Source organism: Pongo abelii, chromosome 3 (genome assembly GCF_028885655.2).
Source record: "Pongo abelii isolate AG06213 chromosome 3, NHGRI_mPonAbe1-v2.0_pri, whole genome shotgun sequence".
NCBI lineage: Eukaryota > Metazoa > Chordata > Mammalia > Primates > Hominidae > Pongo > Pongo abelii.
In genome coordinates this window covers 174,700,522-174,727,443 of record NC_071988.2, presented here as the reverse complement: position 1 = coordinate 174,727,443, position 26,922 = coordinate 174,700,522, and the positions used below count along the sequence as shown (strand labels likewise).

Below are 26,922 nucleotides of genomic sequence, written 5' to 3'. Positions count from 1 at the left end.
ATACTTCTGAGAAAAGGTATATGCTGCAAATGAAAATAGATGGCTATAAAGAATAGAAACAAAACAGTTCCTAAAGATGAACAGAATCTTCTAGGTGCTAGGCCATGGAGTCATGCTTTTCTCTACTTTGCATCATCTTTGGAGGACTCTCTGGGACTATATTACGATTAGGTACCCAGGTCCAGAGCATGCTGAATCTCTATCACTAAACTTCTTTAGTTAACCATGAACATTTATTAGAATCTGTGATTTCAAATTAAGTACATAGGATTTAATATAATTTCCATTCTGAAAGGTCAAGTTTTACATTGCTTAAAACTATTCTTAGATATTTTTACTAAAGCATTTTAAAAACTGAAGTATAAAAAAGCCAATTTGGTTCAATTAAATTAAAAATAGTTTTTAAAATTCCCTCCAGATCCTAACACCTAAGAATGGAAAAACAAACACCTATATACTGACCTTCTACTGTCTATTAATAAAATTTGTAGGCTGTCTATGAGATCTAAAAATCTACCTTGTCATAAGTATCTTTGCTTAGTTTTAGCCATTTTAGTTTTATCCATTCAGTCTTAAATCTCCAATTTTGCAGCTTGGTTTCCTTTTTCTAGCTAAACAAATATCTGTCCAGTTACTGACTAATTTATTATTGGAAATAAATTAAATGGAGGGGATTGTGTCTGGGAATGGCTCCTTTATGCTGTAGTTCTCAAACCTGGGATTTCATCACACTGGCAGTGAGATGTGTGTAAAGTGATTTGTTACTAATAGTAGTTGAAAGCAAAACACTTATCAACTTCAGTGTGTAAAGTATTTATATTACGGTAGGTTCAAGGTAATCTCTGTGACTCCTTCGCTGCATTTTAGTATGCTTTTTGGACTGAGAGATACAGGGTGGAGTTTCAGAAGGCAAACAAAATTGTTTAGCACTTTGGACATCAGTGAAAATGTCTGAGAACTGGCTCTGATTTCAAATGCATCCATTATTTCAAAAAAATAATACCTAGCAATCATCTGATGAGGCAGTTTGATATAATGGATGCAATGTGGGCTCTGAAGTCAGCTCAGATATACCTGAGTTTGAATCCTGGCCCCAGTCACTTAATGGCTGCATAACCCCAGGCAAATAGTCTGAATTGCTGAGATTCTTCACTGTACCATGATAATGTTAAGGGATAATTATTCTTACCTCATAGACAACATACAAAAAGTACACTACAACATCTGGTACTTCAAGTATTAATGTCTTTCTCCTTCATCCCAATTTTTAAATAGAACTCTTCTGGAGACTAGAAGTTGGAATGATGAAAGATTATTTTCTTATATGTAAAACTGACCATTATATCTAAGAATGTATTTTCATATCACTTAGGATGAGTGATTTTTATTTTTTGAGTGAAAAAGTCATGAAATTATAAGTATTTCCACCCTTATTATGCTTACAACTCCATCTTAATTATATTAGAGCATGCCTAGATGGGAAACTAACCATATAATTAACTTCTGATATCCAGTGACTTTAAACAGGGCAACTAGACAGAAGTTACAAGTCGGAGAGATCTGTTTTAAAATGTATAAAACGACACCTTTAGTAAAAATAGAGTTTCTGAGTGAGAGACCAAAAAATGTGGGAAAAAAGACATGCTTTAAAGGGAAGGTGATGAGTTTGATACAAAAAGTAAGGAATATACAGAGTACAAACCAAAAAATGCAAGAAAAGCCCAGCTGGAAGATCATTAAAAATAAGTACCTTCAGTAGCGATAGGAATGTTTTCATAAACAAAGAAAGGCTGCTAAAGAGAATTTGAAAGATAAACTGGTCTTTGAAACAGTCATTGGAACACTTGTGAAAATCCTCAAAAGACTACAAGCTTGGGTATTCTGAAGAACATCACTCTATATTCAATAAGTGAGGCATCTGAGGAATTCTAGACCCCAAGACATATGACTGGTTACTTACTGTACATAAAATCCAAATCAAACTCTTTCTTTCAAAGAGATAAACTGGTCAGGCATGATGGCTCACACTTGTAATCCCAGCACTTCGGGAGGTCGAGACAAGAGGATCGCTTGAGCTCAGGAATTTGAGACTAGCCTAGGCAACATGGCAAAACCCCAACTCTAAGAAAATACAAAAATTCAGCTAAGCATGGTGGCACGCGCCTATAGTCCCAGCTACTTGGGAGGCTGAGGTGGAAGGATGGCTTGAGCCCAGGCGACAGAGGCTGTAGTGAGCCAATTGGTGCGACTGCCCTGTAGACTGGGCAGCAGAGCCAGATCCTGCCTCAAAAAAAACAAAAACGAAAACAAAAAACAAAAAAGAGAGATAAACTAGTAAGTCTCTTATAAAGGAAAAGAAAAATATTGGTCTTGGGTCTCAAATGGGTCTCTCAAAACATTAGATTTCCAACTAAAAGTCTTTTTACCGTCTGGTTTGGATATGAGGTTTGGATCAGAGATTTATAGGGCTTGCTCCTTTAAAGATAACATACAACATAGCAATCCCCTCCAACCTCCACAAAAGAAATCCCTATTCCCCTTACCTTGTTCTATTTTTCTCATAGCAATGACCACTAAGTGATATATTATGTGTATATTTGTTTATTTTTGTGTCCCCTCACTATAGTATAGCCGTCATGACAGCAGGGTTGCTGCCTATTTTGTTTACTGCTATATACCCAGCACCTGAAATAGTACCTGAGATATAGGAGGATCAAATAAATATTTGAATAGGTAAATAATCAATTTGTTGAATGAACTAAAGGATTTATGATTCAATGCCATGTAGATTAAGAAGCTGCAATAATAACGGGTTTATTTTGAAATATAATTTAATGTATATTTGCTTATTCTTACATTAGACTTTTTGGTCAGAGAAAGAGATAAGGTACACTCCTTGCCATCTCATTGGAGACAAGATATACATTAACATAAAAATGGAACGTAGTGCCAAAGTAAAGACACTAAGTATCAGAAGAATTCAGAATAGACTAAGTCCATAAAAAACAAAATAGGAAGGAAGTACTGCCTGAGCTATGGAACATAAATTATTTATTTACTTATTTTATTTTACTTTTTTGAGATAAGGTCTGGCTCTATCACCCAGGCTGGAGTGCAGTGGTGTGATCTGGGCCCACTGTAACCTCCGCCCCCTGGGCTCGAGCCATCCTCCCACCTCAGCCTCCCGAGTAGCTGGGATTACAGACATGCACCACCACGCCCGGCTAATTTTTGTATTTTTAGTAGAGACGGAGTTTCACCATGTTGCCCCAGCTGGTCTCAAACTCATGAACTCAAGTGATCCACCCGTCTCAGCCTCCCAAAGTGCTGGAATTACAGGTGTGACCCAACAGGCGTGGCTTATTTATTTACTTATGTATTGAATCAACATCTAATGACCACCAACTTCATGACAGCCACTGCTCTAGACACTACTGACATGGCAGTGAAAGAAAAACAGATAAAGTCCCTGCCCACATAGACTGATGTTCTGGGGGGTGGGGACATAGGAAGGGAGGAGACTGATAGTAAACAAACATAGGTGGTAATAAGTCCTGTAATTAAGTAATAAACAAGTAAATAAGTTTTTGTTTTTAAAGGCAGGATAAGAGGGATAGAGAGTGACAGATAAAGGTTGCCACTTCAGATGCAGTATTTGGGGAAGGTCTCTCTGACGAGATAAATTGTGAACACAGTCCTGAACAAAGTGAGGGAGTAATAAGCTGGGTTGTTCAGGGACTGGTGTTATTTAACTAAACTGTGCTAACTGAAATTAATGTATATTGGAACTATACAAAGCAAGAACTGTGTATATATTATCTCATTTAATCTTGACAAACACTTGAAGTGCTTTCACTCCCATTTTACAGATGAGAAAACTGGGACACAGAAGTATGTCATTTTGATATTAACTAGCAATATGGTTAGGACTAAGCTTCCAGAAACAATATTAACTGTAATGTACAATAAATGTAAGTAGCCATAGGCAATTTACTGGAGACTTAGAATTTATTTTAGCTAGTATGTTTTCTAAAAGACTTATTTAAATAAATAGCTTTAAAAAAACATTATTTCAGAACCTGCTTCGGTTTAAGCGCACTAATAGAAATATGTTCTCAAACTGTAATTTCCTACTGGTACAAAACAGATGAACTGCCTTTATCCCATTCACTCATTTCCTAATATCACTTAAAACCTCTTGTCACAGGACAACGCCCTTTTCAACTACATACTGTTTTGAAGAACACTTAAGAGTCAAAAAGAAAACATTCCTTACACTCAATTTTTATTTACTTCCTATTTTTAAACCGAGTCTCCAAGTCTGTTCATTACACTGAATAAGTGACCTTTAACTTTCCCAGTTAGTTTTCAATATCTAAAATCAATGGTTTCCAGTTTTAAATATTAGCATTCCTTTTATTCATATTTATATTACTAGAATCTTCCCTCTCTGAAAGACAAAATAAAATGCTGTCAAATCACTGAAATAATTTGTAAACTTTGCAAGTTTGGTCATTAGGTCAACTATTTTTGGAATGGCTTCCTTGAATGTTGCCTTGCTTAAGTCTTGACAGCTTTTCAGCGGCTTATGTTTTAGTGAGGATAACAGCTTTCCTTAAGGAAAAAAGTACCAAAACATCCCTCAAAATACAAGAATTGTAAAAAAAAACCCTAACATCTGAACACAAACAACATACAAATGGCACAGGGTTATCCTCTGGAAGTTTGGTTCCAGGATCCCTTGGATACCAAAATACATGCGGATGCTCAAGTCCCTTATATAAAATGCCTAATATTTGCCTATACTCTGTACACATCTCTAGATTACTTAAAATACCAAATACAATGTAAATGTCATGTAAATAGTTGTTATATTGTATTGTTTTAAAATCTGTATTATTTTTAATTGTATTGTTATTTTTTATTTTATTTCATTTTCCCCAAATATTTTCAGTGCAGTTGGTTGAATCTGTGGATGTGGACCCTGGGATACAGAAGCTGGGATAAAGACAGCTGACTGTATAGGTCCAGAATGGTTATGTTAGATGTATCCTTGGAACTTTATCAGAAAGAATAACACTCATCTGAATCATTCTCCTGTCATAGAATATTGTGTAAATTTCTGGAAAAGAGATATAATAGTAGTACTATCTGAGAGGAGGGGAGCTAAGTAATGTGTTATTAAATAGTACACATGATAGATAATTCTGATTACCTAACTTTTCAAGCAGTTATAGAGATAGCTTTCATCTTGTCACCTATGGCCTCTTAGAAAAGACAACTTAAGAGAGGGGCTTCAAGATGGCTGATTAGAGGCATTTCGCACTCCCTTCCTCCATTAAGAAGAACCAAAAGAGCAAATATCACACCTCGAATACATCATCCAAGAGAGACCACTGGAATCCAACAGAAAAGTGACAGGAAATATCTAAAGCAAGGAAGGAGAAGGAAGGAAGGCAACCTGCTCTGCCAGGATCAGCTGGGAGGCAAAGGGAGACTTCCCAATATGGGAAAGAGGTAAATGACAGACCCTCAGAAGTCTACATTCCCACTGTGGACTCTTGCAATCCTAACTACAGGAGAGCCCCTGGACCCTCATGGGCCCTGAAACAAATGTAGGGAGCTGCCAGGAGATTCTGTGATGGCACTGCCCCAAAAAGGAAGCTCACTCTGGGTCCCACATGTTCCCTGAGATCTAAGCAGATACGGCAAGGTGCCATTTCAGAGCTCTGCTCCCAACAGATCTCACACTGTCCTGAAAAACAAGAGAAGCATGGGCTGCAGGCCCTAGGACTTAGGTGCAAGTGATAGCAGACTACCGCGTCCAGGGCTGAGGCACAAGCACTGCAGGGGCTGAGATCTAAGGGGCATAGATGTTCCCTATCTACCAGCCTAGGCTGCCGCCAGTCACTAAAGCAGCACCACCCTCTCCAGTGGAAGTGCAGAAGCACAGCTGTTGCCACCTCCTACCCACGTATTCTGCACCCCACCCCTCCCCACCACAGCTAGCACACCTGTACACACCATGGGGGGCCTGAGGACATGCCTACCCAACCTGGCTTCCCCACCCCCCGCAGCTGTGCCAGAACACATAGTCTGGGGGCCACAGCATTGCCCAGCCCAGTCCATTACCACTGGCACCTGAACACTCTTCCAGAAGACCTGAAGTTGGACTACCCACTCAGCTGCTACCACCTCAGCTGGCATCTAGTTGCATGCACTCCCTGAGGACCTGGAGACTGGTCCGCCCAGCCCATCACAGCCACTGCCAACACCCATGCACACTACTCAGGACCCAGAGGGTCGTCTGCTACTGCCATTGCCATTGCCCACGCTATGCTGGCTGCCTAGAGGTCCAAGAACCTGCCCACCTGCCTGGCCCACTGCTGCCACTACTGGCATCCAAGTAAGCCATTTGGAGGCCCAAAAATCCACTCGCCTGGACCCATTAACACTGGTGCCAGCATATACCACCCTGGGGCCAAAGGACAGCCCACCACTGCTACAACTGGGGCCCAAAGAGTGGCCTATCTGATATCTAAAGCAAAACTTCACCACAGCTTCCACTAATAACTGTACATTTAATCCACTGAGGAAAATCACAGATACCGCTGATGCTGTATACAGCCAAAGAAATTATACAGAGAGTACACTACTGCTTGCACAAGAATCAAAGTCAAAATAGCCTACTCACCCAACAGCATAGATACAACTTCAGGAAAAAGTCCTCCCCTACAACAGCAAATTCAAACTAATGGAGAAACCATTACACCAGATATCAATGTAAAGACACAAAAAACATGAACAAGCAAGGAAATATAATACCTCCAAAGGATCACAATGATTCTCCAGCAACAGATCCCAACCAAAAAGAAATTCAGGAAATCTTGGAAAAAGAATTCAAACTACTGATTCTCAAGATGAAGACACAAGAGAATTCTGAAAAACAATAGAGAGAAATCAGAAAAACAATTCAGGATATGAATGAGAAATTTACCAAAGAGATAAAGATCATAAAAAAAGAACCAAACAGAAATTATGGAATTGAAGAATTCACTGCTTGAAATACAAAATACATTCAAAAACTTCAATAATAGACTAGCTCATGCAGAAGAAAGAATCTCAGAACTTGGCTGAGTGCAGTGGCTTATGCCTGTAATGCCAGCACTTTGAGAGGCTGAGGCAGGTGGATCACCTGAGGTCAGGAGTTTGAGACCAGCCTGGCCCAACACGGTGAAACCCCATCTCTACTAAAAATACAAAAATTAGCTGGGTGTGGTGGCATGTGCCTGTAATCCCAGCTGCACAGGAGGTTGAGGCAGGAAAATTGCTTGAACTCAGGAGGCGGAGGTTTCAGTGAGCCAAGATCGTGCCCCACTGCACTCCAGCCTGGGCGATAGAGACTCAGTCTCAAAAAAAAAAAAAAAAAAAAGAATCTCAGAACTTGAAGACAGGTCTTTTGAAAGAACCCAATCAGAAAAAAATAAAGAATAAAAAAGAATGAGGAAAGTATTCATGACATGAGACAACATAAAGTGACCAAATTCATATTATCGGGGTCCCAGAGGGTGAAGAGAGAATGAAAGTGTTAGAAAACCTATTTAATAAAACAATAAATGAAAACTGCCCAAGTCTAGCAAGAGACTTAGGCGTCCAGATACAGGAGGCTCTCAGATCACCAAATTGATACAATACAAAAAGATCTTCTCTATGGCACATTATAGTCAAAATGTCTAAAGTCAACATTAGAGAATTCTAAAAACAGCAAGAAAAAAGTGTCTAATCACCTATAAAGGAACCTCCATAAGACTATCAGTGGATTTCTCAGGAGACAGAAGCCAGGAGAGAATGGTATGACATATTCGAAGTACAGAAAGAAAACAAACTGCCAGCCAAGGATACTATATCTAAGAAAATTACCAGAAGGAGAAATAAAGTCTTTCATAGACAAGCAAAAGCTGAGGTAATTCATCACCAGTAGACAGGCACCACAATAAATGCTCAACGGAGTGCTAAACCTGGAAGCAAAAGGACAACGTTTACCATCATCAAAACACATGAACATACAAAACTCACAGGTAAAGCAAACACATAAATGACAAAGAGAAAAGACTCAAATGGCACCAATACAGAAAACCACCAAACCATAATGAGAAACAATCAGGCGAAAAGAAAGGAACAAAGATTATACAAAATAACCAAAAACCAATTAACAATATGAGAACAACAAAACATATCAATAAAAATCTTAAATGCAAATGGAGACAACTGTAGCTGAGGACATTACAGTCACTCAAATCCCTCCCTACTGTCTGCTGGGGTTCTTTACTAAACAAACAAAAGTTCTTCCAAAAGAAAACCCTACTGTCCTATAGGCAAAACAGGTGTAAAATCTGAAAATCACTAAGGCCTTCCTATGCCTAAGCTGCTACTAACAGAAGGACCCTAACCAAAAATGATACAAACAGGTTCAATTCCAATTCTGAAGAGAACTATCATTCTGATGTGGTTTGGCAGCTAAATGAAACACAAAATGATAGGGGCTATGTGAGATGAATTTACGACTTGTAAGATAATACTCAGGATTTTATGAGTTTGTTGATTGTTTTCAATAAAATACTCATTCTCTAAGTAATATTATATAGCCTCATAGTTCACCAAAATATTAAATGTGCTTTCTTTACATAACCTGAAAAAAATTTTTTTTTTTGAGACGGAGTCTCGTTCTGTCACCCAGCTGTAGTGCAATGGCGTGATCTTGGCTCACTGCAACCTCCGCCTCCCAGGTTCAAGCAATTCTCCTGCCTCAGCCTCCTGAGTAGCTGGGACTATAGGCGCACGCCGCCACACCTGGCTAATTTCTTTGGTATTTTAGTAGAGACGGGGTTTCACCATGTTGCCCAGGCTGGTCTCGAACTCCTGAGCTCAGACAATCCACCCGCCTCAGCCTCCCAAAGTGCTAGGATTACGGGCGTGAGCCACTGCGCCTGGCCAACCCTTAAATTTTTTAAGTGTATCAGTTATATAAGTCTGTGCCTAGCTTAGCAACTTTTGAAGTATCTGCTACTGAATTTACTCCTATATTTTCCAGAATATATTTCAGAGACAATGGACTTATTTATAATTAACAACATAAAATTCCTAATTTGCATTTTTATGTTGCTGACATTCAATTCAAAGTTTAACACTTTGCAAGGCCAAGCTTAACAAGTGTATAATAAAATGGGATAAACCTGAGTTAACCTTTTATTCAAGCTTTTAGCATAATACTGGAGTATTTAATAGTTTTTGAAAATATTTTTCAAACAATTAAGCTAAAACAAAATATGCTTTTGGCAAAAGCTCCAAATACGTTTTTGTATATTTTAGGTACTTTTAAAAGAATACAAGTAATATTTGTAGTAATAGCTTTCATAAAGCTGTGAAAAATAATGTCTCCATTTTGCATATTTTAATAGAGGTTATTATAATTATGACATTAAAAACATAAGTTTAGAACTTAAAATTTAGCATGGTAATACTTTTGAACTGTAGTGTAAAACCAACACATGAAGAACACAAAATGTTCAGTAAATTTGTTTTAAAATATATATCCTTGAGAATGTCCTAAGTCTCACTCCTCTTCTGCCCTTGATGACTGAACTTGTTTCCCATGTCTCTAGTACTGTCAGCCCTGCAATTAATTCTTCAAACTAGCCACATACAGTTTTCTAAAATGCAAACCCAACTGAGACACTCCCATTTTTATAGCATTTAGTGGCTCTCCATTGCCTTTTAGGTAAAGACTAAACTCTTCAATATGGTTCTTAAGGTTTTGCAGGATCTACTATCTACTTATCTCTCTAGCCTCATTTCTCACACACCTGCCCTCACATTCTCCATTCCAACAACATGAATTTCCAGTTCTACGGTCTCACACTTCCTTCGGGTTGTTACAGTTGCTTCTGATGAGAATATTTTTCACCCTTTATCTGGCTAGGTCATCCTTCAGACTTCAGCTTACATAGTAATCACTCAAGTAATCTTTCCATGCTCCCACCAGTACCCAGACCATGCTATACTTGGCCTAGCACAACATTTTTCACATGGTATTAAAATTAATTTGTCTATATCCTCTCTTCCCACTCTGAAGACCATAGGCTAAGACCAGGAAGCTTATCTATCTTGTTCACCACTTGTATTCGTGACATCGAGCAGAGTGTCTATTACTTCATTTGGGAAGAAATTTTCTCAGTAACATCTCATGCTTCAAAATGGACAAAACCTTCCAAAGCATCTACATAATAAATTTTTTAAAGAAACAAACTAAAAACTTATGTTAAATGTTTGATGATTCTGTTAATTTAAAATCTCCTTTGTTAGTTTAACAGTTAGCTGTCTATAAAAAATATCTGCCAGAAGCAAAGCTATTATTACAACAGCCTCCACATCCCCAGTTCTGTAACATTATTAACCCCCCTTAAGTGGTCTCTCTGCTCCTCCACAACTATCTTGAGTTTTATAAAACTGATTATCTTCAACATTCTACTTATCAACATTCTATTGTTAGAAGGCAGGGTCAGCATTTTCTAAACTCTTTATTGGTACTTCTAAACAACCAGTTCTCAAACCTTAATTTCAGTAGGAATCACCAGAGGATCCTGTTAAAAATGCAGATTGCTCTTAGCTGCTTGTTGTGATCCTCACTGAGTTGGAATGTGAAACCCAGAAATCCGAATTTCAAAACAAGGAAATCAGGTGATTCTGATGCAGGTGATCCTTAGTTTATTTTGAGGAACTGTTGTAGAGAACTGCTTTCCATTCTTGTGCAACTCTGCCCCTACCCTACCCCCGTTTCCTGTGTGCCACCTTCCTCACTGCCCTCGTCCCCACCTCAACATTGTCATCTACCTTCTTTCCAGTCAATTTCAAACATTTATTGAGCACTTTGGCACATGTAGGGCTTCTGCTTTATCCCTAACTCTCACCATTAAACTGGGTGTTTCTAACCTTTTGCATGTTGTTGGGCACATTTTCAGGAAATGATTATAGATGTTCAGTTAGCAATTCCTTCCAAGCTGATATATTAGCTGTCTAGGCTGAAAGTTTTCATAGATCATTAAAAATACAGTCCACTAACGTCATGGTATGTAGTATGTTGCTATATTTTAAAATATAAATTGTAAAACACTTAAAATCTGTTCCATGAGCCTGCCTACCTATGTTGATGCAGAATGACAGGGGATAGTAATAATGATATGTAAAGGTATGTGATTTTATTTTCCCTCCGTATACTTGCAGAAATGTGTAAAATTGGTAATCTGGATCAGGTTTGGGAATCTGTAGTTGGACAACATGCCAAAAAAGTGTCAGGGCAGATAAAAGACATCTTAGACTTAGTATAACCCAATCTACACCTTAGCCTCAGATTTCATTAACATCTTCATTTCTAATGCCTTTCATCTTTCATACCCCATATTCCACTCAGGCAACCTAAACTCAAGTTGCCACTCTTAGACCTTGTCATCACTTGGGAAGCAACACTTCTAGACTCTCACTTTAAATAAGTTTAATAACTCACTTTATGATCACAATATCCTCCTATACCTTATTCCATCTAATCAAGAGAGTAAATGTAACATTTTTATTGATTTTTTTCCATTTACCACCATACACACACACACCTGCCACAGACACACAATTTCAATCTTCCTTTCTCCCTCTCTCTCATTCATTCAACAATATTTAACAAGAACTTACAGTACCTTTTGGTGGTTCACTGCCTACCCTCTTGGCCTCACCCACTTAGTCTAGATTCTAAGCAGTTCAGAAGCTTGAATCATGTACCACCTTGCATCAAAGAAATACTGAATTCATTCACATACTATCACTGTGGAAATATTTATATGTATCTACATTCAAAATAATTCCTCCAAGAAATTTAAAAACAACATATTCCTAATAGCTTTCGTTTATAAATAACGACACACTCTCAGATTATAATTTAAGACAGATAAGCCTTCAACCTTTCATTATGAATTGTATTTTCAACAAAATAATTCCTCCAAGAAATTTAAAAAAACATATTACTAATAGCTTTTGTTTATAAATAAGGGCACACTCTCAGACTATAATTAAGACAGATAAGCCTTCAACCTTTCATTATGAATTGTATTTTCAACAGGACTCTCAATCCAGAATTAATTTAATGTATATGTATATTAAAAATATACTTAAAATTTTAATTTGTAGTAATAGTATTAAGAGTATAGCCTATAGCTGAAAAGCAAACAGTATTAAAATGAATCTAGATTTGTATGGGTTAAACAATCCTTGAAAACCATTTGCCATATCTCTAAAAGGGATCAACATACATATTTGGTCAAAACTGGCTCTCTGAAAAAGCCCCCATCAAATCATTATTGCCATTGACAGAGCTACTACATTTTTTAGGTGTGAGTAACGTGGAAACATTATATTGCATTCCTATATAGAATGGAGACAAACTGTAATCACATGCTATGAAAACCCTAGGGTAGGATGGCTGAAGGAGAAAAGATGTGAACTTTTAAGTCTATTTACTAGAATTCATTCTTTTATTGAGCAACTACTATGAACCATAAATTGTGCTGTGTATACACATTATCTCTGACCTAACAGTGATTCCAATCTCTTGGGAAAAGCAGATAAATAAGTTACAACATGTGACTGGTGGGGGTAGGAGTTGGAGGAACAGTGTTCCAACAATTTCTTGTATTTCTTTCCCAAATCTTCTCCAGATTATAGTGTATGATATTGCAGACTGCTTAGTACAAGGGAATGAAGAAACGACTTAGTTCAACAAAATCATTAAAAATTAAAACAATAACAACAAAGACTCCATACTCACAAACCCAAATACCACATGCAGGGAAATTAAGAACACAAGATGTATCAACTGTAAGATTACAATATCTCTTCCCTGGTCTTTCATAAAAGTCTAAAAATCTGGTTTCTAGTCTTTGTCCTCGTTCTTACATGAATAAACATTCATTTATTCACCATTTATTGAAAGGCCCTCTTTGGTAGTACGTGCCAAAAACTGTTACCAAACCCTGGAAATAAGGTAATGAAAGAGCGCTCTTGCACTCACTGCACTTATAGTCAAATCACATAAGCTTTTGGTACAGCTATTTAATTAATACTGGGTAATTCCATAACAACTTCAAGGGCCTTTTACCTCCACTGTAAAATAACATAGTGAGACTCAGAGATCTCTAAGGTACTTCTACTGAATGAATACTCTGTGATTTAACTTAAAACTTACAGGTGGGGGGTTCTTAAGACTCAGGGAACCTGAGAACCCTTATGCAGGGTTCAAGGGGTCCTAAGCTCACTAAATCTGAATGCAAAATGTGGTAGGTTTGTGTATGTACATTTTCCTAGAGAAAGCGTTCATAGGTAAAAACACCCTAAATTAGTGGATTTTTGTTTTGGGCCTTCTATGGGAAAAATTCCATTTTAGCTATGTCTAATGAGGCAATATCTTTAAATCTACCAACTATAAATTAATTCACAAGAAGTTTCAACCATGTGGAGTTAGTATGATTTGCTTCTGCTCTTAAACTCACGGTATGAGTTGCAAATTGCTAATTAATTTTGACCAGCACTATAACAGCACCCATTACAAATACTACACACAGTTTACAAATCAGAGTAATTTGAATTATTTAGATTAAATTGTGCTAATCTTTTTAAAAAGAATAATTTTTAAAAGAATAAAATTATTCTTTTAAGAATAATTTTATTTTTATTTTCTAAATAAAATGCATTTATTTAGAAGCAGAAATATTTTTACTGTAAAAAACTGAGATAATACTAAGATGATTATCCTCTCCACATCTGGCTGTTGCTTAATAAAAAGAGGACACCGGGCGCAGTGGCTCATGCCTGTAATTCCAGCACTTTGGGGGACCAGGGCGGGAGGATCACCTGAGGTCAAGAGTTCAAGACCAGCCTGGCCAACATGGCGAAGCCCCCTCACCACTAAAAATACAAAAATTAGCCGGGTGTGGTGGCACATGCCTGTGGTCCCAGCTACTTGGAAGGCTGAGGCAGAATAGCTTGAACCCAGGAGGCGGAAGTTGCAGTGAGCCGAGATCATACCATTGCACTTCGGCCTGGGGGTGACAGAGTGAGACTCTGTCTCAAAAAAAAAAAAAAAAAAAAAAAAGGAACAAACCTAAAAACATTAACATACGAGGCAATGACTAAACTGCTGGCAAAGGGATTTCTAGGACGAAATCATCTCTACATAAATGTGAATGTTGAGTGTGAAGCTAACCAGGGCCTCTCTTAGGACAGACTAAGAAAGGAAGTAAAATGAAAAATCAAACATCTGCAATGAGAAACACAAACAAGAACAAACAAGCAAAAAAAAATTGTAATTTCATTGCCTGTGCCACAGTGACACCAGCTGGCCAGCCAGGTTATGACAACATAATAACCTACCACCTTGATTTTATGTAAGACTAAACTTTTAAAAGTGCATTATGCATTCAACAAAAGCCATTATAAGATTTTAAACAAGTATAAAAGAAACATGTATATAAGTAAAGTACCTCAGAAAACTTTGGTTATGATTCAGTTTTATATATGAGATCTCACTAGTCTATAAAATATATTACTATACTTATTTTCTCTATAAAATGTTATCTCTATTAAAACAGAAAAATGAATTTGGAGTTAAATGAAATTTTCCTATTTATTTCTCAGAAAAATAAATGGGGAAAAGTAAGCCAAAACTGAGGTAAACAGATGCTTAAAAGATCTTGAGGGTAATTTATTCAAAATAGTCAAACGATGCTTCTGAAATATTGTTTTCACTCATGGGTTAAGAGAGCACATGGCTGAGCTTTATTTTAATTCAAAACTATTAAATATGTAAAGGACTCATATGCTCTTTGTGTGTGTGTGTGCATTTAATTTCAACTTTTATTTCAGATTCAGGGGTTACATGTGCAGGTTTGTTACTAGGATACATTGCATGATGCTGAGGTTTGGGGTACCATTGATACTGTCACCCAGGTACTCAGCATAGTATTCAATAGTTTTTCACCCTTTGCCCCCTTCTCTCCCTCCCTATTCTAGTCGTTCCTAGTTTCTATTCTTGCCATCTTTATGTCCATGAGTATCCAATGTTTAGCTAGCACTCATAAGTGAGAATATACGGTATTTGGTTTTCTGTTCCTGTGTTAATTCAGCAGCAACAAAAACACGTGGATGGCCTCCAGTTGCATCCATGTTGCTGCAAAAGACGTAATTTTGTTCTTTTTTATGGCTGCATAGTATTTAATGATGTATATCTACCACATTTTCTTTACTCAATCCACCATTGATGGGTACCTAGATTGATTCTATGTCTTTGTGACTGTCAATAGCACTCCGATGAACATACAAGTGCACGTGTCTTTTTGGTAGAATGATTTATTTTCTCTTGGATATACACCCAGTCATGGGATTGCTGGGTCTGACGGTAGTTTTAAGTTCCTTGGGAAATCTCCAAACTGCTTTCCACAGTGGTTGAACTAATTTACATTCCCATCAAAAGTGTATAAGTGTTCCCTTTTTCTCTGCAGCCTTGCCAGTATCTGTTATTTTTTGTCTTTTTAATAAAAGCCATTCTGACTGGTGTGAGATGGCATCTCATTGTGGTTTTGATTTGCATTTCTCTGATGATTAGTGATGAGCGTTTTTTCATGTTTGTTGGCTGCTTGTATGTCTTCTTTTGAAAAGTGTCTATTCATGTCTTTTGCCCATTTGTTTAATGGGGTTGCTTTTTGCTTGTTCAACTGTTTAAGTTCCTTATAAATTCTGGATATTATACCCTTGTCAGATGCATAGTTTGCAAATATTTTCTCCCATTCTGTAGGTTGTCTGTTTACTGTGTTGGTAGTTTCTTTTGCTGTGCAGAAACTCTTTAATTAGGTCCTACTTGTCAATTTTTGTTTTTGTTGCCATTTCTTTTGAGGATTTATTCATAAATTATTTCCCAAGGTCAATGTCCAGATGGTGTTTCCTAGGTTTTCTTCTAGGATATTTATAGTTTGAGGTCTTATCTTTAAATCTTTAATCCATCTGAAGTTATTTTTTATATATGGTGAAAGATAGGGATCCAGTTTTATTCTTCTGCATATGATTGTCCATTTATTCCACCACCATTTATTGAACAGAAAGTCCTTTCCTCATTGCTTATTTTCGTTGACTTTGTCAATAATCAGATGGCTGCAGGTGTGATGCTTTATTTCTGGGTTCTCTATTCTGTTTCATTGGTCAATGTGTCTGCTTTTGTACCAGTACCATGCTGTTTTGGTTACTATAGCCTTAGAGTATAGTTTGAAGTTGCAAAATGTGATGCCTCCAGCCTTGTTCTTTTTGCTTAGGATTCCTTTGGCTATTTGGACTCTTTTTTTGGTTCTACATGAATTTTAGGATAGTTTTTTCTAGTTCTGTGAAAAAATGATACTGGCAGTTTAATAGAAAAGCACTGAATCTGTAGATTGCTTTAGGCAATATGGCTTTTTTAATGGTATTGATTCTTCCAAACCATGAACATGGAAGGTTTTTCTATTAGTTTGTGTCATCTCGTGTATTTTTTAATAACAGCAGGTACAAACAGAAATAATTAATTTGTATTATGTTGAATTTCTTTAAGGAGGTGAAATAGGTTATTGCTTCTATGGAGGCTTGCCCACTGATAAGGTTCATATTCAATAAGGAGAGACCACCAAGACAACCTATGTTTTCCTTTTCTGCCTTCCAATAGGAAGTAAAATAATTGCAAGGGAATCTTTAAAAAGAGAATTTAATATAAGTCAATCAGTGAATTCACAAAGGAGGAAATTATTGGCTTTGAATAAGCAAATAACTCATACTAATATGTTGCAGTTTAATTCACTTTATTCTAATAAAACTTTTCATTGTAAATTTTAGCTCCAGATCGAATGCAAGAACAAATCAGCAATCCCGGGAGGACCCACAGACCCTCTGAAGGAAGTGGACTGCTCCCGGAGGACCCAGGAGACACCCCAAATACTGTGAGTGGCCCAACTACGGAAGTGGGAAAGGGAGAGCCTCCTCTCCCAAACACACACTCCCACTGGAGAGGCTGAAGGTCTGTTCGTGGGAGAAGTTTCTGACTTTACCCAAAGCTGAGTCAAGTTTAGAGAGCCAAGAGAAATACAGGGGTACAGGAAGCATTGGAAAGGCCCTGGGAGCTCGCTGGGTCCCCTAGCAGGCCATTCCTGCCTGGTACCACAGGGATCCATCAGGAGGGTGACCACAGGTGCAGGGGGTAAAACTCCACAGTGAGAAGGATATCTCCAGCTGAACTTTGTAACAATTTGAACCGTGCTAGAAGACTCCTGGCCAGAAGTCGGGGGAGGGCACAAATCCAGTGTGCAGACTCCACAGGCCCTGGAAGAACCAAGCCCTTTTCTTTCGCAGCTGGAAGGTGGATAGCCTGGGTCAGTTTTTCAAGCCCATCACGCTCTCTGCCTTGAAACACTCAGGGCTGTTGGTGGGGGCACGGTGGGAGTGAGAACAGCCCTTCAGTTTGCGTGCAAGCTGCGTGAGGCCTGTGACTGCTGGCTTTCCCCCACTTCCCTGACAACCTGCGTGACTCAGCAGAGGCAGCCATAATCCTCCCAGGTACACAACTCCAGTGACCTGGGAATCTCACCCCCATCCCCCAGAGTAGCTGCAGCAAGACTCGCCCAGGGAGAGTCTGAGCTCAAACACAACTAGCCCTGCCCCCACCTGATGGTCCCTCCCTACCCACCCTGGTAGCTGAAGACAAATGCGTATACTCTTGGGAGTTCTAGGGCAGTGCCCACCACCAGTCCCTCTCCACATTACTACAGCTGATGCTTTCTGGAAAGCACCATCTCCTGGCAGGAGGCCAACCAGCACAAAAATAGAGCATTAAACCACCAAAGCTAAGGATCCTCATGGAGTTCATTGCACCCTCTGCCACCTCCACTGGAATAGGTGCTGGAATCCATGGCTGAGAGACCCATAGATGGTTCACATCACAGGACTCTGTGCAGACAACCCCAGTACCAGCCTGGAGCCAGGTACACTGTCTGGGTGGCTAGACCCAGAAGAAAGACAAAAATCACTGCAGTTTGGTTCACAGGAAGCCACATCCATAGGAAAATGGGGAGAGTACTACATCAAGGGAACACGCTGTGGGACAAAAAAATCTGAACGACAGCCTTCAGCCCTAGACCTTCCCTGACAGAACCTATCCAAATGAGAAGGAACCAGGAAACCAACGCTGGTAATAGGACAAAACAAGGCTCTTCAACATCCTCCCAAAAAATCACAGAAGTTCACTGGCAACAGATCCAAACGAAGAATCCCTGATTTATCTGAAAAAGAATTCAGGAGGTTAGTTATTAAGCTAACCAGGGAGGGACCAGAGAAATGTGAAGACCAATGCAAGGAAATCCAAAAAAATGACATAAGAAGTGAAGGGAGAAATATTCAAGGAAATAGATAGTATAAAGGAAAAACAATAAAAAAATTCAGTAAACTTTTATGGACACACTTTTATAAATCCAAAATGCTCTGGAAATTCTCAGCAACAGAATTGAACAGGTAGAAGAAAGAAATTCAGAGCTCGAAGGCAAGGTCTTCGAATTAACCCAATCCAACAAAGACAAAGGAAAAAGAATAAGAAAATATGAACAAAGCCTCCAAGAAGTCTGGGATTATGTTAAACGACCAAACCTAAGAATAATCGGTGTTCCTGAGGAAGAGGAGAATTCTAAAAGCTTGGAAAACATATTCAGAGGAATAATCAAGGAAAACTTCCCCAGCCTTGCTAGAGACTTAGACATCCAAATACAAGAAGCTCAAACAACACCTGGAAAATTCATTGCAAAAAGATCCTAGGCACAATGTCATCGGGTTATCCAAAGTTAAGACGAAGAAAGAATCTTTTTTTTTTTTTTTTCCTGCAGTTGCAAGATTTAATAGAGTGAAAACAGAGCTCCCACACAAAGGGAGGGGACCCAAAGGGGGTAGCCATTGCTGGCTCAAATGCTTGGGTTTATATCCCGATCATTGTCCCTCCAGCTGTGCTCTCAGGCGATAGATGATTGGCTATTTCTTTACCTCCTGTTTTTGCCTAATTAGCATTTTAGTGAGCTCTCTTTCCTATCTGATTGGTCGGGTGTGAGCTAAGTTGCAAGCCCTGTGTTTAAAGGTAGACGTGGTCACCTTCCCAGCTAGGCTTAGGGATTCTTAGCCTAGGAAATCCAGCTAGTCCTGTCTCTCAGTGCCCCCTCTCAATAGGAAAACCCAAGTGCTGCTGGGGAAGTTGGCTGACGACCGCTCTAACTGCTTCCTGCTGAACTGGGGTGTAGTAGGGGCTGTGCAGTTGAGATTTCCTCGAGAGGGGTGCCTTCGATGTCATTAACATTGGAGCATGTGGGCTAGCAGGCCAGTCCAGGGGTAGAAAGAATCTTAAGAGCTGTGAGACAGAAGCATAAGGTTACCTATAAAGGAAAACCTATCAGATCAACAGCAGATTTCTCAGCAGGAACCCTATAAGCTAGAATGGATTGGGGCCCTATCTTTCACCTCCTCAAACAAAACAATTTTCAGCCAATAATTTTGTATCCAGCAAAACTAAGTATCATATATAAAGGAAAGATACAGTCGTTTTCTGACAAACAAATGCTGAGAGAATCTGCCATTACCAAGCCACCACCACAAAAACTGCTGAAAGGGGCTCTAAATCTTGAAACAAATCCTGGAAACACATCAAAACAGAACCTCTTTAAAGCATAAATCATACAGGACCTATAAAACAAAAATACACATAAAAAAGCAAAAACAAAAAACAAAAGTACACAGGCAACAAAGAGCATAATGTACGCAACCGTACCTCACATTTCAATACTAACATTGAATACAAATGGTCTAAATGCTCCACTTAAAAGATACAGAACTGGCCGGGTGCGGTGGCTCATGCCTGTAATCCCAGCATTTTGGGAGGCTGAGGGGGGCGGATCACGAGGTCAGGAGATTGACACCATCCTGGCCGACATGGTGAAACCCTATCTCTACTAAAAATACAAAAATTGGCTGGGCGTGGTGGCACGTGCTTGTAATCCCAGCTACTCGGGAGGCTGAGGCAGAAGAATCACTTGAAGCCGGGAGGTGGAGGTTGCAGTGAGCTGAGATCATGCCACTGCACTCGAGCCTGGCAACAGAGCAAGACTCCGTCTAAAAAAAAAAAAAGATACAGAAGATACAGAACTGACTGGGTGCGGTGGCTCACGACTATAATCCCAGCACTTTGGGAGGTCAAGGCGGGTGGATCACCTGAGGTCAGGAGTTGGAGACCAACCTAGCCAACACGGTGAAACCCTGTCTCTACTAAAAATACAAAAAGTAGCTGGGCGTGGTGGTGGGTGCCTTGTAATCCCAGCTACTCGGGAGGCTGAGGCAGGAGAATCACTTGAACCCAGGAGGTGGAAGCTGCAGTGAGCCGAGATTGCGCCATTGCACTCCACCCTGGGCAACAAGAGTGAGACCCTGTCTCAAAAAAAAAAAAAAAAAAAAAAAAAGATACAGAGCCACAGAATGGATAAGAACTCACCAACCAACCATTTGCTGCCTTCAGGAGACTCACCTAACACATAAGGACTCAGATAAACTTAAAGAAAAGGGGTGGTAAAAGGCATTTCATGCAAATGCACACAAAAAGCGAGCAGGGATAGCTATTCCTACATCAGACAAAACAAATTTTAAAGCAACAGCAATTAAAAGAGACAAACAGGGACATTATATAATGGCAAAAGGCCTTGTCTAGCAGGAAAATATCACAATCCTACACAAATATGCACCTAACACTGGAGCTCCCAAATTTATAAAACAATTACTAATAGACCTAAGAAATGATGAGATAGACAGCAACACAATAATAGTGGGGGATTTCAATACTCCACTGACAGCACTAGACAGGTCATCAAGACAGAAGGTCAACAAAGAAACAATGGATTTAAACTATACCTTGGAACAAATGGACATAGAACATTTCATCCAACCACCACAGAATACACATTCTATTCAACAGCACACGGAACTTTCTCTAAGATAGACCACATGATAGGCTACAAAACGAACCTCAATAAACTTAAGAAAATTGAAATTATATCAAGCACTCTTTCAGACCACAGTGGAATAAAACTGGAAATCAACTCCAAAAGGAACCTTTGATACCATGCAAATATATGGAAATTAATAACCTGCTCCTGAATGAGCACTGGGTCAAAAATGAAAACAAGGTGGAAATTAACCTATCAAAACTCTGGGAAACAGCAAGGTGGTACTAAGAAGTGCAAAGAGGTGCTAAATGCCTACATCAAAAAAACTGAAACAGCACAAACTGACATTCTAAGGTCGCACCTCAAGGAACTAGAGAAACAAGAACAAACCAAACCCAAACCCAGCAGAAGAAAGGAAATTACCAAGATCAGAGCAGAACTAAATGAAATTGAAACAAACAACAACAAAAAAATACAAACGATAAATGAAACAAAAAGGTGGTTATTTGAAAGATAAATAAAACTGATAGACCATTAGCAAGACTAACCAAGAAAAGAAGAGAGAAAATTCAAATAACCTCATGAAGAAACGAAACAGGAGATGTTACAACTGACACCACTGACATACAAAAGATCATTCGAGGCTACTATGAACACCTTTACACACATAAACTAGAAAATCTAGAAGAGGTGGATACATTTCTGGAAAAATACAACCTTCCTAGCTTAAATCAGGAAGAATTTGATACCCCGAGCAGATCAATAACAAGCAGCGAGACTGAAATGGTAATTTTAAAATTACCAACAAAAAAAAGTCCAGGACCAGAGAGATTCACAGCAGAATTATACCAGAAATTCAACAAAGAATTGGTACCAATCCTTTTGACACTATTCCACAAGAGAGAGAAAGAAGGAACCCTCCCTAATTCATTTTATGAAGCCAGCATCACCCTATTACCAAAACCAGGAAAGGACATAATCAAAAAAGAAAACTACAGACTGATATCCTTGATGAACATTGATGCTAAAATTCTTAACAAAATATTAGCTGATCAAATCCAACAACATGTCAAAATGATAATCCACCATGATCAAGTGGGTTTCATACCAGGGATGCAGGGGTGGTTTAACATATGCAAGTCAATAAATGTGATAAACCACATAAACAGAATTAAAAACAAAAGTTAAACGATCATCTCAATAGATGCCGAAAAAGCATTTGACAAAATCCAGCATCACTTTATGATTAAAACTCTCAGCAAAATCAGCAAGCAAGGGACATACCTTAATGTAATAAAAGCCAACTATGACAAACCCCACAGCCAACATAATACTGAATGGGGAAAAGTTGAAAGCATTCTCTCTGAGAACGAGAACAAGACAAGGATGCCCACTCTCACCACTCCTCTTCAACACAGTACTGGAAGTCCTAGCCAGAGCAATCAGACAAGAGAAAGAAATAAGGACATCCAAATTGGTAAAGAGGAAATCAGACTGTCACTGTTTGCTGACGATATGACTGTTTACCTCAAAAACCCTAAGGACTCCTCCAGAAAGCTCCTAGAACTGATCAAAGGATTCAGCAAAGTTTCCAGATACAAGATTAATCTAGGCAAATCAGTAGCTCTTCTATACCCCAACAGCGACCAAGAGGAGAATCAAATCAAGAACTCAGCCCCTTTTACAATAGCTGCAAAAAATAATAATAATAAAATACTTCAGAATATACCTAACGAAGGAGTCAAAAGACCTCTACAAAGAAAACTACAAAACACTGCTGAAAGAAATCACAGATGATACAAACAAATGGAAACACATCCCATACTCATGGATGGGTAGAATCAATATTGTGAAAATGACCATACTGCCAAAAGCAATCTACAAAGTCAATGCAGTCCCCATCAAAATGCCAACATCATTCTTCACGGAATTAGAAAAAACAATTCTAAAATTCACATGGAATCAAAAAAGAGCCCACATAGCCAAATGAAGACTAAACAAAAAGAGCACATCTGGAGGCATCACATTACCTGATTTCAAACTATACTATAAGCCATCACCAAAACAGTGTGGTACTGGTATAAAAATAGGCATATAGACCAATGGAACAGAATAGAGAACCCAGAAATAAACCTAAATGCTTACAGCCAACTGATCTTTGACAAAGCAAACAATAACATAAAGTGGGGAAAGGGCACTTTTTCGACAAATGGTGCTGGGATAATTGGCTAGTCACTCGTAGGAGAATGAAACTGGATCCTCATTTCTCACCTTATACAAAAATCAACGCAAGATGGATTAAGGACTTAAACCTAAGACCTGAAACTATAAAAATTCTAGAAGATAACATTGGAAAAACCCTTCTGGACATTGGCTTATGCAAGGATTTCATGACCAAGAACCCAAAAGCAAATGCAATAAAAACAAAGATAAATAGCTGGGACCTAATTAAACTAAAGAGCTTTTGTATGGCAAAAGGAACAGTCAGCAGAGTAAACAGACAACCCACAGAGTGGGAGAAAATCTTCACAATCTATACGTCTGACAAAGCACTAATATCCAGAATCTACAACGAACTCAAACAAATTACTAAGAAAAAACCAAATAATCCCATCAAAAAGTAGGTTAAAGATATGAATAGACAATTCTCAAAAGAAGATATACAAATGGCCAACAGACATATGAGAAAATGCTCAACATCACTAAATGATCAGGAAAATGCAAATCAAAACCACAATGCAATATCACCTCACTCCTGCAAGAATGGCCACAATCAAAAAATCAAAAAACAGTACATGTTGGTGTGGATGCGGTGAACAGGAAACACTTCTCCACTGCTAGTGGGAATGTAAACTAGTAAAGCCACTGTGGAAAACAGTGTGGAGATTTCTTAAAGAACTAAAAGCAGAACTATCATTTGATCCAGCAATCCCACTCCTGGGTATCTACCCAGAGGAAAAGAAGTCATTATGCAAAAAAGATACTTGCACACACGTTTATAGTGGCACAATTCACAATAGCAAAATCATGGAAACAACCCAAATGCCTATCAATCAATGAGTATATAAAGAAACTGTGGTGTATATATATGATGCAATATTACACAGGCATAAAGAGGAATGAATTAACAGCATTTGGAGTGACCTGGATGAGATTGGAGACTACTATTCTAAGTGAAGTAACTCAGGAATGGAAACCAAACAATGTATGTTCTCACTGATTATGTGGGAACTAGGCTATGAGGATGCAAAGACGTAAGAATGATACAGTGGACTTCAGGGGTTTGGGGGGAAGAGTGGGAGGGGGACAAGGGATAAAATATGGTGCAGTGTATACTGCTTGGTGACGGGTGCACCAAAATCTAACAAATCACCACTAAAGAACTTATTCATGTAACCGAATACCACCTGTACCTCAATAACTTATGGAAAAATAAAAATAAAAAATAAAATAAAACTTTTTATTCTAAAGTTAAAATTTTAGAGGAAGGGGGAAAAAACTTGTTTCAGTGCTACTCAAAGGCAAATAAAGGTTCTTAAGACTCATAAATGAGTTTAATGTGCAAGGCAACCTCAGAGAACAAAGCTGGAGAAATAAACTACCAAGTATCAAGATTGGAGCTGACATTTGCTCCAGTTTTAATTACTGTAGTAAATAAATAAGACAATGTGTTGTTGCTTCAAGGTCAGACCAAAAAAAGAAGAAAGAAAAGAAATACCAGAAACAGACCCACACATATACAATCATCTGAAAACAAAGCCCCCAGTGGAGGAAGGATAGTCTTTTTTTCTCCCAGCTTTATTGAGGTATAATTGACAATTAAAATTGTATTTAATTGTGAGGTGTACAATGTGGTTTCAATTTACATATATACTATGAAAGGACTACCACAATCAATCAAACTAATTAGCATATCCATTACTTCACAGTTATCATTTTTATTTGTATGTGTGGGTGAGAATACTTAAGCTCTACTCTCAGCACATTTCAAGTATATAATACATTACATAGTTAATAAACTATAGTTAGCATGCTGTACATTATACCTCCAGAACTTACCCATCAACTGCAGGTTTGTATCCTTTTATCAAAATCTTCCCCCCCACCTCCTCAACATATGGTTTGGATGTTCGTCTCCTCCAAATCTCATGCTGAAATGTGATTCTCAATGTTGGAGATGGTGCTAGGAGGGAGGTGACTGGATCATGGGGGCAGATCCCTCATGAATGGTTTAGGACCATCCCCTTGGTGATGAGTTCTCACCCAGTCCACATGAGATCTGGTTGTTTAAAAGACTCTGGGTCCTCTCCCTTCTCTCTTGCTCCTGCTCTCATCATGTGATGTGTCTGCTCCCCTTTTACCTACCACCATGATTAGAAGCTTCTTGAGGCCCTCACCAGGAGCAGATGTTGGTACCACGCTTCCTTTACTGCCTGCAGTACTGTGAGCCAAATAAAACTCTATTCTTTATAAATTACCCAGTTTCATGTATTTCTTTATAGCAACATAAGAATGGACTAACACAGAAAATTGGTACTGAGGAGTAAGTATTGCTATAAAGGTTCCTGAATATGTGGAAGCAGCTCTGGAACTGGGTAACGAGCAGATGTTGGAAGAGTTGAGAGGGCTCAGAAGAAGACAGGAAGGTGAAGGAAAATTTGGAACCTCTTAGAGACTGGTTAAATGGTTGTGACCAAAATGCTGATAGAAATATGGACAGTGAAGTCCAGGCTGACAAGGTTTCAGATGGAAATGAGGAAGCGATTGGGAACTGAGGTAAAGGTCACCCATGGTACACCCTAGCAAAGAGCTTGGCTGCATTGCATTCACGTCCTAGGGATCTGTGAAGTTTGAACTTAACAGTGACAAATTAGGTTATCTGGCAGAAGAAATTTCTAAACAGCAAAGCATTCAAGAGGTGACCTGGCTGCCTCTAACAGCCTAAGATCGGATATGAGAGCAAATAAATGACTTAAAGTTGGAACTTATATTTAAAAGGAAAGCAGAGCATAAAAGTTTGGAAAATTTGCAGGCTGGCCCTGTGGTAGAGAAAGAATATGAGCGGACTGTGGAGCAGCCACTTGCTAGAGAGATTAGCGTGACTAAAGGGGAGCCATGTGCTAACATCCAAGACAATAGGAAAAAGGCCTTAAAGGGCATTTCAGAAGTCTTTGGGACAGCCCCTCCTATCACAAGACCAGAGGCCTAGGAGAAAAGAATAGTTTTGTGGGCCAGACCCAGGATGCTGCTGCCCTGTGCAACCTTGGGACACTGCTCCCCACATCCCAGCTGCTCCAGCTGCCACTTTGCAGAGTATAAGCTGCCATATGTCTTGGCAGCTTCCACGTGGTGTTAAGCCTGTAGGTGCAGAGAATGCAAGAGTGAAAGAAGTTTGGCAACTGCAGCCCCCACACAGAGTCCCCACTGGGCCACTGCCTAGGAGAGCTGTGGGAAGGAAGCCACCACCCTCCAGACCCGAGAATGGCAGAACCACCAACAGCTTGCAATCTCAGTGTGGAAAAGGCACAGGCACTCAACTCCAACCAGTGAGAGCAGCCATGGAGGCTGCGGCAGAGCTGCCCAAGGCCTGAGGTGCCCATCCCTTGCACAAGTGTGCCCAGGATGCAGAGCACAGAGTAAAGGAGATGGTTTTGGAACTTTAAGATTTAATGATTTCCCTGATGGGTTTCAGACTTTTGTGGGGCCTATTCCCCTTCTTTCGGCCAAATTCTGTCTTTCGGAATGGGAATGTATACCTAATACCTGTACTACCATTGTATCTTGGGAGTAAATAACTTGTTTTTGGTCTCACACACTCAGAGGTGGAAGAAATTCATCTCTAGTT

The 26,922-nt window shown here is 39.0% G+C and overlaps 1 protein-coding gene across 8 annotated transcripts in view; it reads right to left on the bottom strand.

Annotated features, from left to right (window-relative positions):
* The window catches only part of ARFIP1 (ADP ribosylation factor interacting protein 1), a 129,315-nt gene that overhangs the window by 48,617 nt on the left and 53,776 nt on the right, over positions 1–26,922 (bottom strand). Inside the window, exon 1 of one of the 8 annotated variants that reach the window (XM_054553174.2) lies at positions 10,611–10,787. The gene's annotated coding sequence lies outside the window, so the exon portion shown is untranslated. 8 annotated transcript variants of the gene reach the window in all.